Source organism: Pongo abelii, chromosome 8, assembly GCF_028885655.2.
Source record: "Pongo abelii isolate AG06213 chromosome 8, NHGRI_mPonAbe1-v2.0_pri, whole genome shotgun sequence".
In the NCBI taxonomy this organism is placed as follows: Eukaryota; Metazoa; Chordata; class Mammalia; order Primates; family Hominidae; genus Pongo; species Pongo abelii.
In genome coordinates, this window is record NC_071993.2 from 28,096,846 (window position 1) to 28,120,836 (window position 23,991).

Genomic DNA, 23,991 nt, shown 5'->3' on the forward strand with positions numbered 1-23,991 from the left:
CTATTGGAGCCCTTGGGAACTTCTGGATCAAATTGGACCTGAATTGAGATCTATTTCTCAGCTTTCACTTATGTGAGCCAATAAATTCCTTTTTTGTTGAAGGCAGTTTGACTTGGATTTTCTTTTTTCTTGCAACCAAATATATGTTGTGTGAGAATGTGTGTGTTTTTCTTATTTACAGAGGTGCTTGTACATCAAGTTAGTTACATCAATAATAGATTGATTATTTGCTTAAGGAAGAAAAAAAGTAAACCACTTGAAAAGCCACTATTCTTAGATAACTATTAACATTTTAGTGAGATTACTTTTACGTATTTCTTTATGGATATATACATAGAAAACTGTAAATGAGTTAACTTCATACATACATGATGTGGTTTCTTTTCATTTCCTCTGTCACCCGAGCATGCCCTCTCGTTCCTCTCCTCCCTGAGGAATCTGTTGCGTCTTAGCACATGTGCTCTTTCTGCATTTCTCGATGTTTATAATCATATGCAAATACATACAGATACATATATATTTATATATAGTTACAGTTTTCTTTAAATATATATTATAAATTGGAACCATCTGTATATTCACCTCTGCATGTTGTTTTTTTTTTTTTTTTTAGAGACAGATGTTCACTCTGTCGCCCAGGCAGGAGTGCAGTGGCGTGATCACAGCTCACTGCAGCCTTGACCTTCCAGTCCCAAGTGATCTTCTCACCTCAGCTTCCCAAGTAGGTGGACTAACAGGTGTGCACCACCATGCCTGGATAATTTTTTAAACATCTTTTTGTATAGACAGGGTCTCCCTGTGTTTCCCAGGCTGGTCTCGAGCTCCTGGGCTTAAGCTATCCTGCCTTGGCCTCCTAAAGTGCTGGGATTACAGGCATGAGTCACCGCACCTGGCTGCTTTTCTTTCCTAACAGTAGATTGTGAAAATCCCTCCAAACCAATTTCTGTACATCTAAGATCCATTTCCGTGATGGTGCAATATTAAAATTCTAATGTGTCGGATACCACAATTTATTCAACTATTCCTCTAGTAATGGGCAATTATCTTGTTTCTATTTTTTTGCTACTGTAGGTAGTACCACTATAAATATCCTTGTACACATTTCCTTTTGTTAGATATCTATGTGTTGGATCCATAGATCAGACAATGCATTGTTTAAGTTTTGATATATTTTGTCAATAGCTTCTCAAAGTCTGTAACCTTTTACATTTCCACTAGTGTAATAACTATGGACATATCACTTCCCCTGCATTCCCCATCAGCCCTGAGGTGTTACCACATTTTAGTTACTTTGATACCTATAAGATGTAATTTTTTTTTCAACTTTTATTTTAGAGTCGGGAGTACACGTGCATGTTTGTTACAAAGGTATATTGTGTGATGCTGAGGTTTGGAATACAAATGAATCTTTCCCAGATAGTGAGTATATATATATTTTTTTTTCGAGACAGAGTCTGACTCTGTCGCCCAGGCTGGAGTACAGTGGCATGATCTCAGCTTACTGCAACCTCTGCATCCCGGGTTCAAGTGATTCTCCTGCCTCAGCCTCCCAAGTAGCTGGGATTATAGGCATGTGCCACCATGCCTGATGAATTTTTATATTTTTAGTAGAGACGGGGTTTCACCATGTTGGCCAGGCTGGTCTCGAACTCCTGACCTCGGGTGATCTGCCCCCCTCAGCCTCCCAAAGTGCTGGGATTATAGGCACAAGCCATCGTGCCTGGCCAGGTGTAACTTTTGAGTGTAACTTAGTTTGCATTTTCTGCAGTCGTTTTCATATTTGTGGACTCTTTTTTGAAATGATTATTTATATCCTTTGCCAGTTTCTCTGTTCAGTTTTTTGTTGTTTTATTATATGAATTCTTTGTATACTGCAGATATTACTCTAAATGTGTATGTTATAAGCATTTTTTCTAACCTAAGCCTTTTTAAATTTTGTTTATACTATATTTTCCTTACAATTGAAAAAAATGTTTTATTGCTTCTGAGTTCCTCAACTCTTAAATTTGACATAGTTTCCTTAACCTCTTCTGAGATTTTTATTTTATTTTTTCTTTTAAAATCTTGAATCCCTTGGAATTCACTTGTTTATGGCACAGGATAAGGAGCCATCTCATTCTTCTTCATACATGTAGCTTGTTGTTCTGCACAAAACATGAAATAAGCCTGCCTTTTCCTACTGAGCTGAAGTACTGCTATTGCCCTAGATGAAATTCCCATAAGTACTGTAATCTACTTTGACCTTCTATTTTAGGGGCTCTTAACCTTGGAAAGTAATGTATTTTAGTATAATTGGTTTTTCTTTAATCCTGTGTATTTTATGTTTTAAAAAGCATTCTTAAAATAGCTCTGCGGGTTTCATCAGACTGCCACAGGGGTTTGGTAAAGCAAAAGTCTTGATCATGGATTTAGATAACAGAAAACATAGTATATGGCTTATAAGGCAAATCCTTTTATGTGCTTTATTTTTTTTTTTTCTTCACATATGAATCTTCAAAATGATCCCTCACCCATTTTTCCTTTTGGTGGGTCCTTTAAAAAAATATTCATATGAAGGAGGTTTATTTCTTTTAATGGAATATGGTTACTAATCTTTTGTCATTAATATGTATTGCTGACATCTTCACCCAGTGACTTGTCTTTTGAATTTGTTTGAAGTTTTGCATCCTTAAAAGTTTTAAAAAGCAAAAATTTAATTTTTGGTTAGTTTTTTTAAAATCAGGATTCTAATTAGGATTACATGATATTCCTGCATTAATTGTGAGAAAACTGATAATTTAGTTACAAGACTTGCCATGAGGATACATGGGGTATCTTTCTGTATTCAGATTCTATGTTTTTAGTAGTTTATGGTTTTCTTCACATAGGACCTATACCTTCTTTATTAAAATTATCCCTATGAATTTTGTTTTGTCAGTGTGAATAGAACATAGGTTTTCTTCATTTCAGAATTCTATGTAGTTGTCACTAATAAAGAAAAGCTATAGACTTTTCTAAGTTTATTGAGACACCTAATTAATTTCTTTCATTTGGTGCTTTGGTTTAACTAGGGTTTCTTTGATTTTCTAGGCAAAATAGCAAAAATGCAATTTGTAATTTTTCAGTGTTTATGTTTATTGCCTTAGATGAAATTCCCATAAGTACTGTAATCTACTTTGATTACATAAGGCTACATCTTGATGAGTTTTAATAAATATATGCACTTGTATAAATACTATCACAATCAAGGCCGGGTGTGGTGGCTCACGGCTGTAATCCCAGCACTTTGGGAGGCTGAGGCAGGAAGATTGCTTGAGCCCAAGAGTTCCAGACAAGCTTGGGCAACATAGTGGGATCTCGTCTCTACAAAAAACTATATAAAAAAAAAAATAGCCAGGCATATTGTGGTGCAGCTGTGGTTTCCACTACTCCAGAGGCTGAGGTGAGAGGATTGTCTGAGCAACCCAGTTCAAGGCGGCAGTGAGTTGTGATTGTGCCACTACACTCCAGCCTGGCAAGAGTGAGACCCTGTCCTCCCCACTCCCTAAAGAACCACTGTCAATTAAGATACAGAATATTCGTATTACCAGAAAGTTTCCTTGTGATTATGTTTGGTCTCCTTCCTCCCAGCTGTACTATACCTGACACTGATCAGGGCTTTCCTGGCCACCCCGAGGCAGGTTGGCTCTCATCACTCTGCAGTGTCTACCTACGTGTTCTAGACTTCCTTTTTCTCTTCCTTTATCTATTAGAGGCCTCTATCTTGCATAAATCTGTAGAAATATCTCATAGGATGATATTCTTTGCTGCCTTCACTATTTTATTTTTACTTAGGATCTCGCCCTGTTGCCCAGGCAGGAGTGCAATGCTGCTATCATAGCTCACTGCAGCTTCCTGGGCTCATGCAATCATCCCATCTCAGCCTCCCAAGTAGTGGGGACTACAGGTAGGCACTACCATGCCCTGCAAATTTTTCTACTTTTTGGAGAGATAGGGTCTCTATGTTGCCCAGGCTGGTCTTGACCTCCTGGGCTCAGGTGATCCTTCTGCCTCAGCCCTTTACTATTAAGATTTGTTCTTGGCTGGGCGCAATGGTTCACACCTGTAATCCCAGCACTTTGGGAGGCCAAGGTGGGCAGTTCACTTGAGGTCAGGAGTCTGAAAGCGTTCTGACCAACCTGGTGGAACTCCATCTCTACTAAAAATGCAAAAATTAGCCAAGCACAGTGGTGGTTGCCTGTAGTCCCAGCTACGTGGGAGGCAGGAGAATCAGTTGAACCCAGGAGGCAGAGGTTGCAGTGAGCCGAGATTGCGCCACTGCACTCCAGCCTGGGTGACAGAGCAAGACTCCCTCACAAAAACAACAACAACAACAACAAAGATTTGTTCTTTTCTTTAATTTTTTTTTTTTTTTTTTTTTTGAGATGGAGGCTCGCTCTGTTGCCCAGGGTGGAGTGCAGTGGCCTGATCTCTGCTCACTGCAACCTCCACCTCCTGGGTTCACACCATTCTCCTGCCTCAGCCTCCCGAGTAGCTGGGACTACAGGCGCCCGCCACCACGCCTGGCTAATTTTTTGTATTTTTAGTAGAGATGGGGTTTCACCGTGTTAGCCAGGATGGTCTCGATCTCCTGACCTCGTGGTCTGCCCGCCTCGGCCTCCCAAAGTTCTTTAATGTTTAAAATATATTTTAAACATGTTCTCAGAGAGGGCATAAGAACCAACTCATGTCCTTGTCAGAGACAGAGCATTTGTTCTTGGCAGGGTGCAATGGTTCAGAGCAGTCATTTGGGTTTTTTGTTTTCATTTTGGAGATGAGGGTTTCACTGTGTTGCCTAGGTTGGTCTTGAACTCCTGAGCTCAAGTGATCCACTGCCTTGGCCTCCCAAAGTGCTAGGATTACAGGTGTGAGCTGCTGCACCTGGTCAATCATTTGTTTTTTAGCTCTTAAATTTAATTATTTCACTTTTGTGTGGACGACATTATTAATCCTTTATGGCTTTCCTGTTTCCCTTTTAGTTAAGAAGGCAACCCCATCCCAAGGTTATACAGCCATTCTCAAACATGTTTTTCCTACTATGTTCATAGTTTTGTTGTTTGCTTATTTGTCTTCACATTTTATTATGTAATCCATCTGGAATTTATTTGTGTTTATGGTGTTTTTATGATGTTTATTTTCTTCCAGGCAGATAGCAAACTGTGCCAACACAATTTAATCTTTTCTCCCTGAATAGAAATTCCATAACTTGTTGATTTATTCAGCAAAGATTTATTTCAGACCTCCTATTTGCCAGGCACGGTTCTAAGTCCTAGGGATAGAGTGGTGAATAAAGCGGAGTCAATGTCCTCATGTTAGTGTATGCAGTAGGGTGGAAAAGAGAGTAAAAAGATTAATTACATGATTTTGAAATAAGAGTGGGAAGAAAATAGACCACACTAACTGGATAAAAAGTGTATCAGTCTCAAGCAAGTCCCCTCTGGGCAAGTGACATTTGAGCAGAGACTCTAGTCAACAAGAAAAGATATTGCTACGCATATGCCTACATGTGGGAGAAGAGAGTTTACTGGAGAAGGACTGGCAAATGTGAAAGGGCCTGAGCAGATCCTGCTTGGTGAGTTCAGGGAATAACAAGGCCGGTGTTTATGTAGCACAGAAAGTGAGCAGGAAGGTGTTGGAAGAAGGAAGCAGGAGTCAGACCATGTAGATCCTTTGTGGAGTTTGGATCTTATGCTGAGTGTGATGGGAAACCACTGAAGAGCTTTAAATACAGAAGTTACAAACGCAAAACAAATGATCCCATTAAAAAGTAGGCAAAGGATCTGAGTAAACTCTTCTCAAAAGAAGACATACAAATGGCCAATAGGTATATGAAAAAGAAATGCTCAACAACACTAATCAGGGAAATGCAAATCAAAACCATAATGAGACATTATTTCACACCTTTTAGAATGGCAATTATCAAAAAGACAAAAATAAATGCTGGTGAAGATGCAGAGAAAAGGGAACTCTTCTACACTGTTGGTGGAAATGTAAATTAGCACAGCGACCATGGAATGGAGATTTCTCAAAAAAACTAAAAATAGAACTACCATTTGATCCAGCAATTCCACCACTGGGTATTTATTCAAAGGAAAAGAAATCAGTCTATGAAAGGAATATCTGCATTCCAGTGTTTATTGCAGCACTATTCACAATAGCCAAAATATGGAATCAACCTAAGTGTCTATCAGTGGATGAATGGATAAAGAAAGAGGAATACTGTTAGACCATAAAAAAGAATGAAATCATTTGCAGCAACATGGTTGGAACTGGAGGTTATTATGTTAAGTGAAATAAACCAGGCACAGAAAGACAAATATTGAATGTTCTCACTCATATGTGGGAGCTAAAAAAGTTGATCTAACAGAGGTAGAGAGTAGAATGATAGTTACCAGAGGCTGGAAAGGGAAGATGGGCAGGAGGATGAAGAGAAGTTGGTTAAGGGTTACAAAAATACAGATAGAAGAAATAATTTCCAATGTTCAATAGCACAGTAGGGTGACTATAGTTAACACTATATTGTATATTTCAAGATAGCTAGAAGAGGGGATTTTGAATGTTCTCACCACAAAGAAATGATAAATGCTTGAGGTGATGGGTAGCCTGAATAATCAAATAACTTGATTATTGCACATTTTATACATGTATGAAAATATCATTTGTTTTCCATAAATACATACAAAAATTATGTACCAATAAAAAAGTTCTCACCACAGAAAAATAAGTACATGAAGTGGTGGATATGTTAACTAGCGTGACTAAGAAAAAACAGAGGAGTTGTATTATTTAGGATTAGGTTTGGATGTATATTAACTGAAAATTCAGAATAATAATTGTTTAAATGTGCAAGGGTTTGTTTTCTCATACCAGAGAAGTCCAAAAATGATCATTCAGGACTGTTGAGAGTGACTCTACTGGCCATTTCTATCCATCCTCAAGACTACCTCATGGTCCAAAGTGGCTGCAGGGTGGGAGAGCTCTGTTTATCACATCCATATTCCAGGCAGCAGAAAAGAGAGGAAGACAAAAGGGCACACTCTCTACTGAGTCAGTTGTCTTTTGGGGGAACTTCCTGAAGATATATGTATACTGTTCCCATTTATTTCACTGGCTGGAATGTAATCTGGCCACACCTAACAAAAAAAGCTAGAAAATATAATCTAGGTTAGGCACATTGCTGTCTCCAGTGGCAGTAAGGAAGAAGTGTTAGGTGGTTATTGGGAAGATAATTAACCAACTTTGCCATAGAAGTAATGTGATGATACTTGTTTCAAAATATTTGCTAAACTGGTATTTGGGAGCAAGAGTGAAAGATCTATGAGGAGGGTGTTGCTTAAGTCTAACGAAGGGATGATGGTGGATTGGACTAAGGGTGGTAGTGAGAAGTGGTCAGATCCAAGATGTATTCTGAAGGTAAATACAATAAGACCTGCTAAGAGACTGGATGAGGAAAAGAGAGGAATCAAAGGATGATTCCTGGGTGTTTAGCATTAGCAACTGGGTAACGGTGCTCCATTATAAGATGGGAAATATGGAGGGAGAAACAGACTTGGGGAAAAATTATTTTGCACTTACTAAATTTGAGTTGCCTGTTAGATATCCTAGTGGAAATTTTGAATAGAGGTTTTTTGTTTTGTTTTGTTTTGTTTTGCATTTATTTATTTATTTATTTATTTATTTATTTTTTGAGATGGAGTTTTTGCTCTTGTTGCTCAGGCTGGAGTGCAATGGTGCAATCTTGGCTTACCGCAACCTCTGCCTCCCAGGTTCAAGCGATTCTCCTGCCTCAGCCTCCCAAGTAGCTGAGTGGCTGGGATTACAGGCATGTGCCACCACGCCTGGCTAACTTTTGTATTTTTAGTAGAGACAGGGTTTCTCTATGTTGGTTGGGCTGGTCTCCAACTCCCGACCTCAGGTGATCCACCTACCTTGGCCTCCCAAAGTGCTGGGATTACAGGCGAGAGCCACCGCACCCGGCCTTGAATAGATATTTGAATATAAGCGTATAAGAGTCTGGGGCTCAGGAGAGAATAGAGATCTGGAAATATATATTTGAGGATTATTAGCACATAGATGAAATTTAAAGCCATAGACACATGAGATATATAGGAGATCACCAAGGGGAGAATATATCTATAAAATAGATAGATAATAAGAAAGTGCTAAGTAATCCTAGAACGCTTTGCTGTTTAGACAGGAGAAGAAAGAGTCAGCAAAGGAGACTGGGAAGTTGCCAGAAAAATCCGGGGTGTGTGGTATCCTAGAAGTCAGTCTAAAAAAAGGTTTCAAGAAGAAGCGAACAATCAATACTAATAATAGCCAACATTTATTGAATTGTTATGTTGTGCCAGACATGGTCTATGTGCTTTATACATATTAAATCACAGAATCCTTCCACGACCCTATAATATAGTGTTAGGGTAGTATGATCATCATCCTTTTACAAATGAGGAAACCTTGGCACAGGGAGGTAAGTAACTTGCCCATATTTTTACAGTTGATTCAAGACCAGATTCTTGTCCTCTGGTGTAAAGTGCTTTTAGACACTATCCCCTGCTGCTGAGAGCTGAGACATATAGGAACAGGGAATTCACATTTGGATTTGGTAATGTGGAGGTCACTGGTGACTGACAGATTTCAGAGGTGGGTGGAATGAAAGCCTAGAGAGAGTGGGTTAAAGGAAGATAGGGAAAGAAGCAAGTGGAGGCAGAGAGAATAGACGTCTTGTTGGAATAGAGTCCTAGCTGGAAGTGAGGAGAGGGTAAGTGGGCCTAGGAAGAGAGAAAAAGGGAGATGTTACAGAATGCTTTTGTGTTGATGGGAATGAGACAGTGAGATACGTGGCAGGAATTTACTCTGGACCAGATTGAAGACTGGCTGTATGGAACAGGTGAAAGCACCTCTCCATAAGACGCGTCCACCAGTGCCATGTCAGTTCACCACTGCCATGGCAACACTCAGAAGTTACCACCCTTTTTCTAGAAATTTCTAAATAACCTGTCCATTAATTTGCATATGATTTAAAGTTGGTATAAATATGACTGCAGTACTGCCCCTGGGCTGCTGCTCCGGGTGCACTGCCGATGGGTAGCCCCATTCCACAAGGAGCAGTCCCTCTGCTGCTGCCATGTACTGCTGCTTCAGTAAAATTACTGTCCAACATCACTGACTTGCTGTTAAATTCTTTTCTGGGCGAAGTCAAGAGGTCCCCTGGGCTAACCCCCAGTTTGGGGGCTCACCTGCCCTGCATCAGAAATGATCTACTAGAAAGAAAATAACAGTCATGAAAAGGGAAACTGGTAGGAACAAAGCTCTTTAGTAGGTAAGAAGGAATGGGATCTACTTCTTGAGTGGAGACAGTGACCTCAGACAGGAGCAGAGATAGTGCAGCCCTCTTATCAGATGGCAAGACCGCAGGGGAGCACACATATGGACAGACTTGTAGGTTTGGGGTAGGAGGATGTGAGAGTTGTCTTCTGATTGCTTCTGTGTTATTCATGTAAAAAGCAAGATCATCACTAATGTAAATGGAAGAGAGGATTTGAGAAAAGAGAAAATGGGAAATAATTATCTAAGACAATAGGAAAGAAACTCTATTAGGGTAATATAACATCAGTAGTGCAAAGTGATTTTTTAAAATGTGTGGTCAAAAATAGAGGCCAGTCAGTTTAATTCTGTGTGTTTTTCTAGGCATGTTCATCTAGGGACACAGAGTGGGTAAAAAGTTGAATTTAAGCAGGGCTGGGATTTTCCTAAGGGAGCGAAATGGGGATAGGTCCATCCCCACAAGTTATCTAAAAGTAAACACAAGGGACAAATTATAATGATGCATTATGGAATCTCAACTGGTTAAAGAGAGAAGTGAGGTCAGTGAGAAGTTGATGATGGAGGGCGAAAAAAGTAGATAGAACCAAAGGGCGGGTGTTCCTAACGTGGCCAAATATTTCAGCCTAGATATACTCAGGCAAGGGACCTGGAAAGAAATGTCAGAGAGATGTTTGACATTCAGACATTGAGGGTAGGTCCAGGTTATAACCTGGGATAAAGTTGAAAGGGAGGAGGCCCCGGTGCTGGATGAATCATTTTTTTTTTAATTATACTTTAAGTTTTAGGGTACGTGTGCACAACGTGCAGGTTTGTTACATATGTATACATGTGCCATGTTGGTGTGCTGCATCCATTAACTCCTCATATAACATTAGGTATGTCTCCTAATGCTACCCCTCCCCCCTCCCCCCACCCCATGACAGGCCCCTGTGTGTGATGTTCCCCTTCCTGTGTCCATGTGTTCTCATTGTTCAATTCCCACCTATGAGTGAGAACATGCGGTGTTTGGTTTTTTGTCCTTGCGATAGTTTGCTGAGAATGATAGTTTCTGTTTCTTCAAAGAGTAAGTTCCCATATACAGTCGAGTCTGTTTCTAGATTCTGTTCTGTTCACTGACATAGTCCTATGCCAAAATCACAACCATTTTGATTTACAGTATATTTATAAATTAAGTTCTCCTCTATTTTTTTTTTTTTTTTAGTAACTACTATTTTGGCAAGCATTTTACCCAGTTACAAAATAAAGTCCTTTGGAATCCTGACAGGAGCTGCATTAAATTTATGTATTAATTTATAAAAGTGACATTTTAAAAAGTCTTCCTATCCAGAAACATGACATACCTTTCCATTGATTCAGTTCTTGTTTTATGTCTGTTAATAAAATTTTAGAGTTTCCTTCATATAGACTGTCTAGCTACATTTGTTAATGTATTTCTAGGTATTTTATCATATGTTGTTACTATCGTGTGTCCAGGTTTTTTTCCATTTCCATTTCTCATTTATTTTTCTCCATAAAAAGAAAAAAATTACTGTTTATGTATTTCTTATAACAGCGTCTTACCAAATTTGCTACTAATGCTAATCTCTTTTTAGTGTTTCTTGTTTTTTAGGTTTATCACAATATGTGTGAGTAAAGATAATTTTGTCTGTTCCTGTTTTATAACAATAGTTTTAGTACTTTGTCTTTTAAGGTACCATTTGCTTTTTTTTTTCTTTTATTTCAAGAAATAGTCTTTACTATTTTAGAATATTGAGTTAACTGTATTATTTTAATATTTTACTTTAATCTTTTTTGGAATAGCAGCTAAATTTTTTCAGGTTCTTTTTTTTTTTTTGCCAACTATTGATGTAATCAGATGGTTTTGTTGCTAGTTTATATAATGAATTATGTTGAAGATTTTCTATTTCAAAACCATCTTTACATTCTTGGAATGTATCTTGTCCATGTTGTATTTTTTTCAATGCACTGCTGGATTCGACTTACTCATATGTGTATTTATAGCTTTTGCATCTATATGCTGCAGAAAGGCATAGATGGGGTCTTGTAAATTGATCTACATTAAGCTCCTATAATGAGGCAGTTCATAGACTGCCTCAGTTCATAGACAGTTGTACTCCCCCTGTAGATTTCTAGGGGGTTCCATTGTGTTCTATGGGAATGGTGCCTCCTGGGGATTCCGTGAGCAAAAATTATGTGATTATCCAGGGAGACCTTACCTAAAAACGTGTCTGGCCCATAGTAGATCAGTTTACCCTAAGTTTCCAAATGTATTGTCACTGAATTGTGTATATCATGTCTCTTACTTTTAGTATCACCTGTAGTTGCGATAATATCTTATTTCTTCTTCCTACTTGTATATTTTCCATAATCTCTCTTTTTCCCCCTTGTTCAGCCTTGTTGGAGGTTTAATCTGTTTCATTCATGTTTTCAAAAACCAAGATTTTATTTAAAAACTTTAAAATACATTTTGAATACTTTTTATTTTAAAATTTCATCTTTTTTAAAAAAAATCTTTTTTGAGCTAATTATAGATCCATGAGAAGTTATAAAGATAATACAGAGCATTCCCATGTACCCTTGATCCAGTTTTCCCGATGGTTATGGCTTACATATCAAAACTAGGAGATCAACCTTAGTACAAGGCACGTATGTACTTCTGGGCCATTTGATCACATGTGTGGATTAGTGTAGTCACTACCACAATCAAGATATGGAACAGGCTCATTCCCGCAAAGGTCTCTTTTGTTCTGTCCCTTTACAATCATGCTTCCTCCTTCTCTTACTTTCCCTAACCTTTGGAAACTACTAATTTGTTCTCCATATAGATAATTTTGTCATTTCAAAAGTATCATATAAATGGAATCATATCGTATGTGATTTTTAAAATTACTTTTTTCTTTTTAGAGACAGGATCTTGTCTGTCACCCAGGCTGGCGTGCAGTGGTGTGATCATAACTCACTGCAGCCTTGAATTTCTGGGCTCAAGTGATCCTCCCTCCTCAGCCTCCTGAGTAGCTATGACTACAGGTGCATGCCACCATGCCCAACTAATTAAAATTTTTTTTTTTAGAGGCAGGGTCTTGCTATTTTGCCTAGGCTGGTCTCGAACTCCTGGCCTTAAGTGATTGGCCTCTCAAAGTGTTAGGATTACAGATGTGAGCCAGTGTGCCCAGCCAGCATGTGATCTTTTAAGATTAGCTTTTACCACTTGGCATAATGCTCATGATATTAATGCAAGTTGTCAGGCATATCAACAACTTGTTTTTATTGCTAAGTAGTATTTCAAGGCATGTATGTTCCACAGATAGATTTAATCATTCACCTGTCGTAGGACATTTTGATTGTTTTCTGTTCTTGGCTATTACAAATAAAGCTGCTATGAACAATTGTGTACAGATACTGTGTGGCCAGAAGTGTGGTTGGTTGGTCAATATCCTTGATTTTTCATTCTCTTTGACTTTCTTTTGATTTATCATAATTTTTAGAAAGTTAGTTAGTTGGCTTACTTAGTTTATTTATTGTTAGTTTTTCTTTTTAGTAATAGAAGCATTTAAGATATTTCCTACTGTAGTATAGAGTTTAGCTATGCCTAGATATTTTTATATCAAGTATTCTTTTTATTCATAGTATCAGTGGTTTTTTTTTTTTTGTGGTTTTTTTTTTTTTTTGAGACAGGGTCTCACTCTGTTGTTTAGGCTGAATGCAATGGCACAATCATGGCTCACTACAGCCTCTACGTTCCAGGCTCAAGTGATCTCCCACCTCAGCTTCCCAAATAGCTGGGCTTACAGTCTTGTGCCACCACACCTGGCTAATTTTTAATTTTTTGTAGAGATGAGGTTTCACCATGTTGTCCAGGCTGGTTTCAAACTCCTGGTCCTAAGCAATCCTCCTGCCTTGACCTCCCAAAGTGCTGGGATTCCAAACGTGAGCCATCTTGCCCAGACTGTAATATCAGTTTTAAGTACCTCTTTGGATAGGAACTATTTTGAAGAGTATGCCTTAATTTCATATTGTTCTGCCTTTAGGCTATTATTTTCCTTCTTGTTGTAAACTTCTAGTTTATAATTCAGTTATGGTTAGAGAACATGAGACATAAAATCTCTCTATTTTTTGAAATTCGTTAAGGTTTTCTTTGTGGCCAAGAATTCAGTGCTTTTTTTTTTTTCTGACTGGTTTGTTAATATTTTGTGATTACTTATTTTAGACTTACAGTTGGATAGTACAGCGCGGCTAAGGGCAAGACCAGTTCATTGGACATGCTGGTCTATAAAACTGCCTGACTCTGATTCGAAGCTGCAATGATGTTGGAGTATGTTGGGTAGCCCAGTTTGTGGCATCTAAAATTTTTCCAAGTAATAGAGAGGTGTGATATGAAGATGGAGTGAAAAGTACTTAGCATTCAAGTTGGAGAAGATGACGACCAGGAAGAAATATGATAACAGAAAGAAAAAACACTGTTATTTACTGTTTTGTAAGTGCTAGGTCCCATGCTTGGCTTTTACTCCTATTAATCATTTAAACCTTCGCAACAGTCAAGTGAGTAAGTGTGACAGTTTTTATTTTACAGAGACAGAAACAGGAATTTAGAAAGATTAAAGAACTTTTCCAAGGTCACAAAGCTAACAAATAGAGTTGGAATTTTGACTGACTTTTTTTTTTTTGAGATGGAGTCTTACTCTGTCACCCAGGCTGGAGTGCACTGGTGCAATCTCAGCTCACTATAACCTCCACCTCCCAGGTTCACACGATTCTTCTGCCTCAGCCTTCTGAGTAGCTGGGACTACAGGTGCCCACCACCACGCCCAGCTAATTTTTGTATTTTTAGTAGAGATGGGGTTTTGCCATGTTGGCCAGGCTGGTCTCGAACTCCTGACCTCAGGTGATCCACCCGCCTTGGCCTCCCAAAGTGCTGGGATTACAGGTGTGAGCCACCGTGCCTGGCCTTGACTGATTTTTAAAGCTACTTCATACATATAAGAAGTTTAATTTATAGGATTTGTGGAATACAACGTTTTATACAGACATGCGTATTAAGTAAAACACATATTATTCACATCTTCTATAACATTGTAACTTTGTGTACTTTGTCAAATTCTGAAAGAGTTGTATTAAGGTTATTATCATGACAGATGATTTTATCACATTCTTATAGTTTTGGAATTTTTAGCTTTATGTTATTTAGTTCACGAAGAAATACAATGTGTATATTCTTTATTGTTGCATCTTTTGCCATTACATAATATTCCCTCTTTTTCTTGTTTAATTAGCTTCAGCCTTGAATTTTGTCTAATCCGATAATCTTACCATCATGTGTCTTTGTAAACAGTAATATGATAAACACCCACTGAAGTCCTACTGTGTGAGTGTCTGTGTGTGTGTGTGTGTGTGTGTATGTGTGCATCTATACACATTTTTGTGGTATAACCTATTATTTTATAACTTATTTTGGGAGGTTCCTTAAGTTTCTATGCAAACTCACCGTGGTGAAGAAATTGAAAACAGACATTTTACTTTCAGATTTTCTCTTCCAACTTTCTAAATATTTGAAGGACATGTGAAATACAAATATGGAAATTCAGATTTGTTTTTAAACTTTGCTAAGATTTGTTGAAGTGTGAGCCCAGAGTACAGAGCTGGGGTGGGATCAAAATTAGGTGAACAAATTTGTAAGTAACTTGCTTTTATCTACAAATTTCCTAGGGGACAGTACCTGCTTAAAGCATTAAAAACCAACAAACAAAAACCATGGAAATGCCAAAACTCACCGAGTTTCAAATGATGAAGATGCAATTATTAGAAATCCCATTCTGTCTCCAGTGAAGAATATCATTCATAAAAATTACATTTTACGCTTTGAGGTAATTTTTTCTAGATCAAAATCCACACAATGGCACTTCTACAAAAACACCCAACACTGTTTTTCTCTGCGAGTAAGATATAAAAGCTCCTTGGAAATGAATTTATAATTTTATTTTAGTTCTTGGGCTTGCCCATTTCTTATCTTCATTTTTTTGAAGAATTGAGACAAGGTCTCACTTTGTCGCCCAGGCTGGAGTGCAATGACACAATCATAGCTCACTGCAGCCTTGACCTCCTGAATTTTTTTTTTTTTTTTTTTTGTAGAGCCCAGGTCTTGCTATGTTGCCCAGAATGATCTTGAACTCCCAGCCTTAAGGGATTCTCCCACCTTGGACTTCTCGAGTGTTGGGATTACAGGCATGAAACACTGCACCAAGCTAGAAATACTTGCCCATTTCTATTGCTCGGATCACGTGGCTTAAAACAGAACTTGAAAGTTGAGAGACGGCCGAGCGTGGTGGCTCACCCCTGTAATCCCAGCACTTTGGGAGGCCGACGCCAGCGGATCACTTGAGGTCAGGAGTTTGAGACCAGCCTGGCCAACATGGCGAAACCCCGTCTCTACTAAAAATACAAAAATTAGCCGGGGGTAGTGGCGCGCGCCTGTAGTCCCACCTACTCCGGAGGCTGAGGAAGGAGAATCGCCTGAACTCGGGCAGCGGAGGTTGCGGTGACCCGAGATCGCGCCACTGCACTCCCACCTGGGAGACAGAGCGAGACACCGTCTCAAACAAACAAACAAACAAACAAAACAAAAAAAAAGTTGAGAGACAATAATACAAAAAACAAGAAGGAAAGATCTTTTGATTTTCAGTGAGGATGTTGCAGGGAAGGTGGAAAAGGAGCATCAAGACCCTTTAAATTTTGTTATTCTCTAAATTTTGCAATTTAGCTATTAGCTTTGTAAAGTGTATATTCAGGGCAGAATTGTAGCCTGTCGGTGTTAGGCTATTTCTCTGCAGTCAGTTTGGGGAACATAATTTGACTGATGATAGATCTAAATCCACACAGTAATCACTCAAAATGAGATGATATTTATTTCATATGCATGTGCTATATAATACTATGGTTATCAAAAATTGCATTAGGAGAATTGCACCCAACGAGAATGGGCTTTTCTATGTGAGATTCATGTGGTTGTTATGCTTTCTTTTTAATAGTCCAACAAAAGAGAAAAGGCAAGATATAAATGAGTGATTGCGGAATCCATGCATCTAGAAAATGATTGTTATTTCTATCTAGATTGGTTTTCTTTTGCGTGTGGATTTCCAATTGTTCCAACAACATTTCTTGAAAAGACTTTCTTTGCTTCATTGCATTGCCTTTATTTTGTCAAAGATCATTTGGCTATTAGAAACCCATGCGCTTGGAAAATGAGATCTCTCAGTTCTCCATGAGGTGGCAGCAGCTCCTCAGTAACATGAGAGACCCTGTGCTGAAGGTCAAGTTCAAAGACGCCTTAGGCACTGTCCAGCTGACAATTTTCACAGGCTGTACTTTCTTTGGCCAGGTTTCCTCTGTGACTTTGTTTCTTTTATTTTCTTTTTGAGAAAATTCAGCAACAAATCACCTTTTTATTATGTCTGGGCCTTCCTGTTGTAAGATGGACTGCTTATACTGGTCAACAGACAGATTTCACAGCAGTCCTGGGGTCAAATTATAGTTCAGCAGCCACAGAGATTGACTTAGCTGGAGGTGGAGGAAATGGAAGCATAACCGATCTTGCAATTTTGGAGGAGAGAATTGCTTCCTTTCTATTGCATACATTTATCTTTTTATAGAGAAGTTTTAGGGGGTTGAATAGAGGTGTTACAGATAAAATGAGGATGCTACCAGTATTTTATAAAACTGAGCCAATTTAGGGCTTTAAAATTACTTATTTATATATTTTTATGTTTTTCCTTTAAAACCTTTTTGAGATTATACTGTGCTTCTTTTTGTGAGAGAGAAAACTGTTTTCTGGAAACACTCAGTTAAAATAAAGAATTTTAAATTGCGCTTCATTTTCCACCAAACTTTTAAAACTAAATTGTTTGATGATTTTGACTCTAGTATATTGAATACATTTAATTCTAATAGGCTTCTTTCTCCAAATGTTTCAAATTATAAGACAATCCTTTCATTGTATTCTTCATCAGAACCTGGCATTGTCCCTCTTTCTCTGCCTTTCTTTGCTTAAATTACGCTATTCTGGATGAGTAATGATAGACATGCTTGATCTAAGTATATGTCTGTAATGTTAAAAATCATTTTTAGAACGTTCAGAAGCCTTTTTCTGATAACACTCTTTTTTTTTTTTTTTTTTGAGACGGAGTCTTGCTCTTTCGCCAGGCTGCAGTGCAGTGGCACGATCTCAGCTCACTGCCACCTCTGCCTCCTGGGTTCAAGTAGTTCTCCTGCCTCAGCCTCCCGAGCAGCTGGGACTACAGGCGTGTGCCACCACGCCCAGCTAATTTTTGTATTTTTAGTCGAGACAGGGTTTCACCATGTTGGCCAGGATGGTCTCAATCTCTTGACCTACTGATCCGCCTGCCTCGCCTCCCAAAGTGCTGGGATTACAGGCATGAGCCACCGTGCCTGGCCTCTGCTAACATTACTGATCACACTCACCACTTCAAAAATCTTGGTTCTAGTGATAGTCTACATTTTTATGGTTGTTGTTTCTATTTTCTTAATTTTTCTCCTAGAGTGATTAATTCCATTCTGTACTTTTTCACAAATAGACTGTTTTTAGAGTAGTTTCTTGTTTACAGCAAAATTGATCAGGAAGAACAGAATTCCCATATATCCTCTGCCATCACACATGCACAGCCTCTCCATTATCAACAACCTATACCAGAGAAGTGCCTTTGTTTCCATCAATGAACCTATAGAGATGCGTGATTATCACCAAAGTCCATAGTTTACATTAGAGTTCACTCTCGGTGTTGTACATTCTGTGAGTTTTGACAAGTGTTCAATGACCTGTATCTACCATTGTGGTATCATACAGAGTAGTTTTACTGCCCTAAAATTCTCTGTGGGCTGAGCGTGGTGGCTCACGCCTGTAATCCCAGAACTTTGGGAGGCTGAGGCAGGCAGATCACCTGAGGTCAGGAGTTCGAAACCAGCCTGACGAACAAGGTGAAACCCTGTCTCTACTAAAGATACAAAATTAGCCAGGCATGGTGGTGGGGGCCTGTAATCCCAGCTACTCAGGAGGCTGAGGCAGGAGAATCACTTGAACCCAGGAGGCAGAGGTTGCAGTGAGCTGAGATCGTGCCATTGCATTCCAGCCAGGGCAACAAGAATGAAACTCCATCTCAAAAAAAAAAATTATCTGTGTCTATTCATCCCACCCTCTCCTTTGAGACCTGGCAATCACTGATTTTATATATATATATATATTTGAGACGGAGTCTTGCTCTGTCACCAGGCTGAAGTGCAGTGGCAAGATCTCGGCTCACTACAACCTCTGCCTCCCAGGTTCAAGCCATTCTCCTACCTCAGTCTCCTGAGTAGCTGGGACTACAGGCATACCCCACCACACCTGGCTAATTTTTGTATTTTTTTTTAGTAGAGACAGGGTTTCACCATGTTGGCCAGGATGCCTTCGATCTCCTGACCTCATGATCCACCCACCTTGGCCTCCCAAAGTGCTGGGATTATAGGCATGAACCACCATGCCTGGCCAATCACTGATATTGGCCATAGTTTTATCATTATCATATCCATATCATTATCATATCCATAGTTTTGCCTTTTCCTGAATGTTGTATGATTGAAATCATTACAATATGTAGGATTTTCAGATTGGCTTATTTCACTTAGTAATATGCACTAAGTTTCCCCCATGTCTTTTAGTGACTTAAATCATTCGTTTCTATTTTAGCACTGAAGAACATTTTATTCTTTGTCTATACCCATTTATATTTCTGCTCACCTACTGAAGAACATCTTGTTTGCTTCCAAGTTTTGACAATCATAAATAAAGCTGTCATGAACTTGTGCATACAGGTTTTTGCATGGATGTAAGTTCTCAATTCATTTGGGAGAATCCCTGAGACTGCCAAGCTTTTACAAAGTGGCTTTTTGTATGCCCACTAGCAATGAATGCTAATTCCAGTTGCTTCACATCTTCACCAGCATATGATGTTGTCAGCGTTTTGGGTTTTGGCAATTCGAATAGATGTGTCGTGTTTGCTTGTTGTTGTTTTAATTTGCAATTCTTTAATGACATATGTTGTTGAGCATCTTTTTATATGCTTATTTACCATTCTTGTGTCTTCTTTGGTAAGTCGTCTGTTAAAGTCTTTTTTAGTTGGGTTATTGCCTTCTTATTGTTGAGTTTTAAGAGTTCTTGGTGTATTCTGAATAACAGTTCTTTATCTGATAATATTTTTTGCAAATATTATTTCCCAATCTGTAGCTTTTCTTTTTATTCTATTGACTTGTCTTTTGCAGAGAAGAAAATTTAATTTTAATGAAGTCCAGCTTATCAATTATTTCTTACATGGATCATGCCTTAGGTGTTGAATTTATAAAGTTTCTTGCTATTAACTATGATGTTAGCTGTAGGTTTTTGGAGATTTCTTCTTATCAAGTTGAGAAGTTTCCTTCTACTACTAGTTTTCTGAATGGTTTATCATGAATGCATGTAGGATTTTATTAAATGCTTTTTCTGCATCTATTTGTGTGATCATGTAATTTTTCTTCAGCCTATTGATGTGATGGAATTACACTAATTAATTTTTGAATGTTGAAACTACCTTGCACACATTAGATAAATCTTACTTGGTCATAGTGTGTAATCTTTTTATACATTGTTGCATTCTTTTTGTTAATATTTTATTGGGGATTTTTGTTCATGAGGGATATTGATCTGTAGTCTTCTTTCTTAATAATGTCTTTGTCTAGTTTTCATATGAAGGTAATGTTGGCCTCATAGAATGAGTTAGGAAATATTCCATCTGCTTCTGTCTTTTGGAAGAGATTGTAGAAAATTGCCATAATTTCTTCCTCAATATTTGGTAGATTCACCAGTGAACCCATCTGGGTCTGGTGCTTCCTGTTTTGGAAGGTTATTAATTATTGATTTACTTTCTTTAATAGATATAGGCCTAGTCAAAGTATTTCTTCTTTTGTGAGTTTTGTTAGATTGTGAAATTTCAAAGAAATGGGCCCATTTTTTAAAGTTATCACTTATACATAAACTTACATAAACATACAGATATGTATATATAAGCATAGATAATAAAAGACATTGTTTCTATTACTATTATTCTTATTTTGAGACAGAGTCTCACTCTGTTGCCTAGGCTGAAGTGCAGTGGTGTGATCATGGCTTACTGCAGCCTCAAGCTGCTGGGCTTAAGTGACACTCTTAGCCTCCCAAGTAGCTGAGGCCACAGACATATACCACCATACCCTTCAATTATTATTATTATTATTTTGAGGCAGGGTCTTGCTCTGTTGCCCAGCTGGAGTGCAATATTGTAATAATGGCTCACTGCAGCTTTGACCTCTAGGGCTCAAACAGTCCTCCTGCCTCAACCTCCTGAGTAGCACTACAGGTGCATACCACCATGCTAGGCTAATTTTGTTGTTGTTGTAGAGACAGGGTCTCATTGTGTTGCCCAGACTGGTCCCAAACTCCTGGATTCAAGATATCCTCCCACCTCAGCCTTCCAAAGTGCTGAATTACAGGTGTGAGCCCCTGCACCCAGCCTCTATTATTATTTTGAACATTTATTGGTTAGAAAAATGAGTAATAAGAAAAGTAAAAGTTTTTGTTAAACCATATCTTATTCATTTTCCAGTGCTAATCTTTTCTTTATGTAGATCTGAGTTTCTGACCTGTATCAGTTTCCTCCTCTTTGAAGAACGTGCTTCAACATTTCTTGCAAGGCAGGTCTACTGGCAACAAATTCGATTTTTGTTTGTTTGAGAAAGTCCATTTCTCCTTCACTTTTGAGTAATTTCTCAGGGTACAGTATTCTAGGTTGGTGGCCTTTTATCTCAACACTTTAAACACTTCACTTCACTCTATTCTTGCTTGCCTACTTGCTGAGGAGACATCACATGTAATTCTTATCTTTGGTCCTCTAGAGGTAAAGTGTTTTTTCTTTCTTTTGTCTTTTTGAAACACTTTTTCTTTATCTTTGATTTTTCTTCAGTTTGAATATGATATGCCTACATGTAGGATGTGTGTGTGTGTGTGTGTGTCTGTGTGTGTGTGAGAGAGAGACAGAGACAGAGAGAAAGAGAAAGAGAGAGAGAGAGAGATTTATCCTGCTTGGTGCTCTCTGAGCTTCCTAGATTTGTGGTTTGGTGTCTGACATTTATTTGAGCAAAATTCTCAATGATTATTGCTTCAGTTAATCTCTTCTGTTCCTTTCTCACTTCTTCGTTTTCTGTTTTTCCAATATGAATATTTCTATTGACATTTCCTCAAACTTAGTGATTCTATCCTCAGTCATGTTCAGTCTACCAATGAGGTCATCAAAGGCTCTTCATTTCTCTTACAGTGTTTTTGATTTCTAGCATTTCTCTTTTTAAAAATTGTAGTAATAGCATTTAACATGAGACCTATTCTTTCAACTTTTAAGTATTCTATTCTATTCTATTCTAAAACTTTTAAGTATTAGATATAGACATTTAATTGTATGGCAGATGTCTGGAATTTACTCATCTTGTATAACTAAATCTTTATACCCAATGAATATCAACTCCCCATTTCCCCCTCCCCCCAACCAGCCTCTGGCAACCACTCTTTTTACTCTCTGTACAGGTTTGGCTTTGGCTATTTTTAGATACTTCATATAAGTGGAACCACTTATATGAAGCATCTAAAAAACTATTTGTTACTTATAAGTATTTGTTGTCCTGTGACTGCCTTATTTCACATAGTGTAATGTCCTCCACGTTCGTCCATGTTGTCTCATACTGTAGGATTTCTTTCTTTTCTAAGGCTGAATAATACTTCATTGTTTGCACATATTTTCCTTATCCATTCATCTGTCAATGGCCATTTAGATTATTTTCCACATCTTGGCATACATAAATAGAGTTCCTTATCCTTAGTTCAGGTCTTCGTTAAAACCTGAACTTCTCCATTACCACTGTAATCTGTAACATTAACATTCTCTAATGGATCTCTCTGAATCTGACCTTCCATCATTCAGTCTAACTGTTACATTGTTAGTAGAGTATTTTTCTAAAAGGCAAAAATAATAATCCTTGGTAATAGACGAGTAGCTCATAATAGGCTTAGTCCATTTTGTGCTGCTAAAACAGAATACCACAGACTGGGTAATTTATAATGAACAGACATTTATTGGCTTATAGTTCTGGAGGCCGAGAAGTCCAATATAAAGTACTAGTATCTGGTGATGGCCTTCTTATGCATCATAACGTGGTGGAATACACCATATGGACGAGAGAGACAGCAAGAGGGGACAAAACTCATCCTTTTATAAGAAACCCACTCCTAGGCTGGGCACAGTGGCTCACGCCTGTAATCCCAGCACTTTGGGAGGCTGAGGCAGGCAGATCACCTGAGGTCAGGAGTTCAAGACCAGACTGGCCAACATGGTGAAACCCCATCTCTACTAAAAATACAAAAATTAGCCAGGCATGGTGGCATGCACCTGTAATTCCAGCTACTCAGGAGGATGAGGCAGGAGAATTGCTTGAACCCAGGAGGCGGAGGTTGCAGTGAGCTGAGGTCATGCCACTGCATTCCAGCCTGAGAATGCAGGCAACAGAGTGAGACTCCATCTAAAAAAAAAAAAAAGAAAGAAAGAAAAAAGAAAAGAAACCCACTCCTGTGATAATAAACCTACTCTCACAATAATGACATTAATCCATTTATGAGGGCAGAGCTTTTACAAACTAAACACCTCTTAAAGGTCCCATCTCCCACCACCTCCACATTGGGGATCAAGTTTCCAATACATGAACTTTAGGGGACACATTCAAACCATGGCATAGGTTAATCTTTTACACAATTGAAATTCACTAGAAAGGTGAACAAGCAAGAACATGGAATCCACAGTCAAGACAAACAAACGCTGAGATATTTGAATTAGCAGAGAAAATCTTGGAAGGAGCTATTATGGTCATCTTCAAAGACTTAAAGGGAAATGACCACAATGACTAAACAAACTTATAATTTTATTGGAGAAATGGATAAAAGAAATCAAATGGAAATTCCAGAAATGAAAAGTACCGTATCTGAAATGAAATGTTTTCTGGGTGGGTTTAGCCAGTAGACTAGAGATGGCAAAAGAAACTAGCATGAACTGAAGATGAGTGAACTGAAGGTAAAATCAAAAGCTAGAGAGAAAATTTTGAAAATAGCCAAAGGAACAAGGATACAGATGGTGTCTTATATCTCATCTGAGCAGTGGAGCCCAGAGATAATGGAACAACATATTAAATGTGTTGAGATGAAAAAAATTTGCTTGCCCAGAATATCATATCCATCTAGAATATCATTCAAAACAGAATGAAGAAATTTTGTGATCAATGAAAGCTGAGAGTTTTTTTTGTTTGGTTTTTTTTTTTTTTTTTGCCAGCCCATCAACACTACAAATCTAAAGTTGAAAGTTCAGGGTATGGTAATGACAGATGGAAACTTCATTACAGAAAGCAATGAAGAACACCCAAGTGGTAAAATATGTGGGTAAATATGGAATATCAGATATCTATTTTTATCTTACTTTAAAAAAAGAAAACTGTTTTTCAATAGCAAAATAACAGCTAGTGCTTATTGAGATATTTCAATGTTATTATGTCATTTCA

General features: G+C 38.2%; 1 long non-coding RNA gene across 4 annotated transcripts in view; it reads left to right on the forward strand.

Annotated features, from left to right (window-relative positions):
- Positions 1–578: 578 nt before the first annotated feature.
- LOC129048423 (uncharacterized) overlaps positions 579–23,991 on the forward strand; it is a 68,818-nt gene continuing 45,405 nt past the window's right edge. For 2 of the 4 annotated variants that reach the window (XR_010141393.1, XR_008510759.2), the window contains exon 1: positions 4,521–15,206. This is a non-coding gene — a long non-coding RNA (uncharacterized LOC129048423). Of the gene's footprint in view, positions 722–4,520; positions 15,207–23,765; positions 23,873–23,991 lie in introns of those variants that run through there. The other 2 variants (XR_010141392.1, XR_010141394.1) reach the window with 2 other exon arrangements.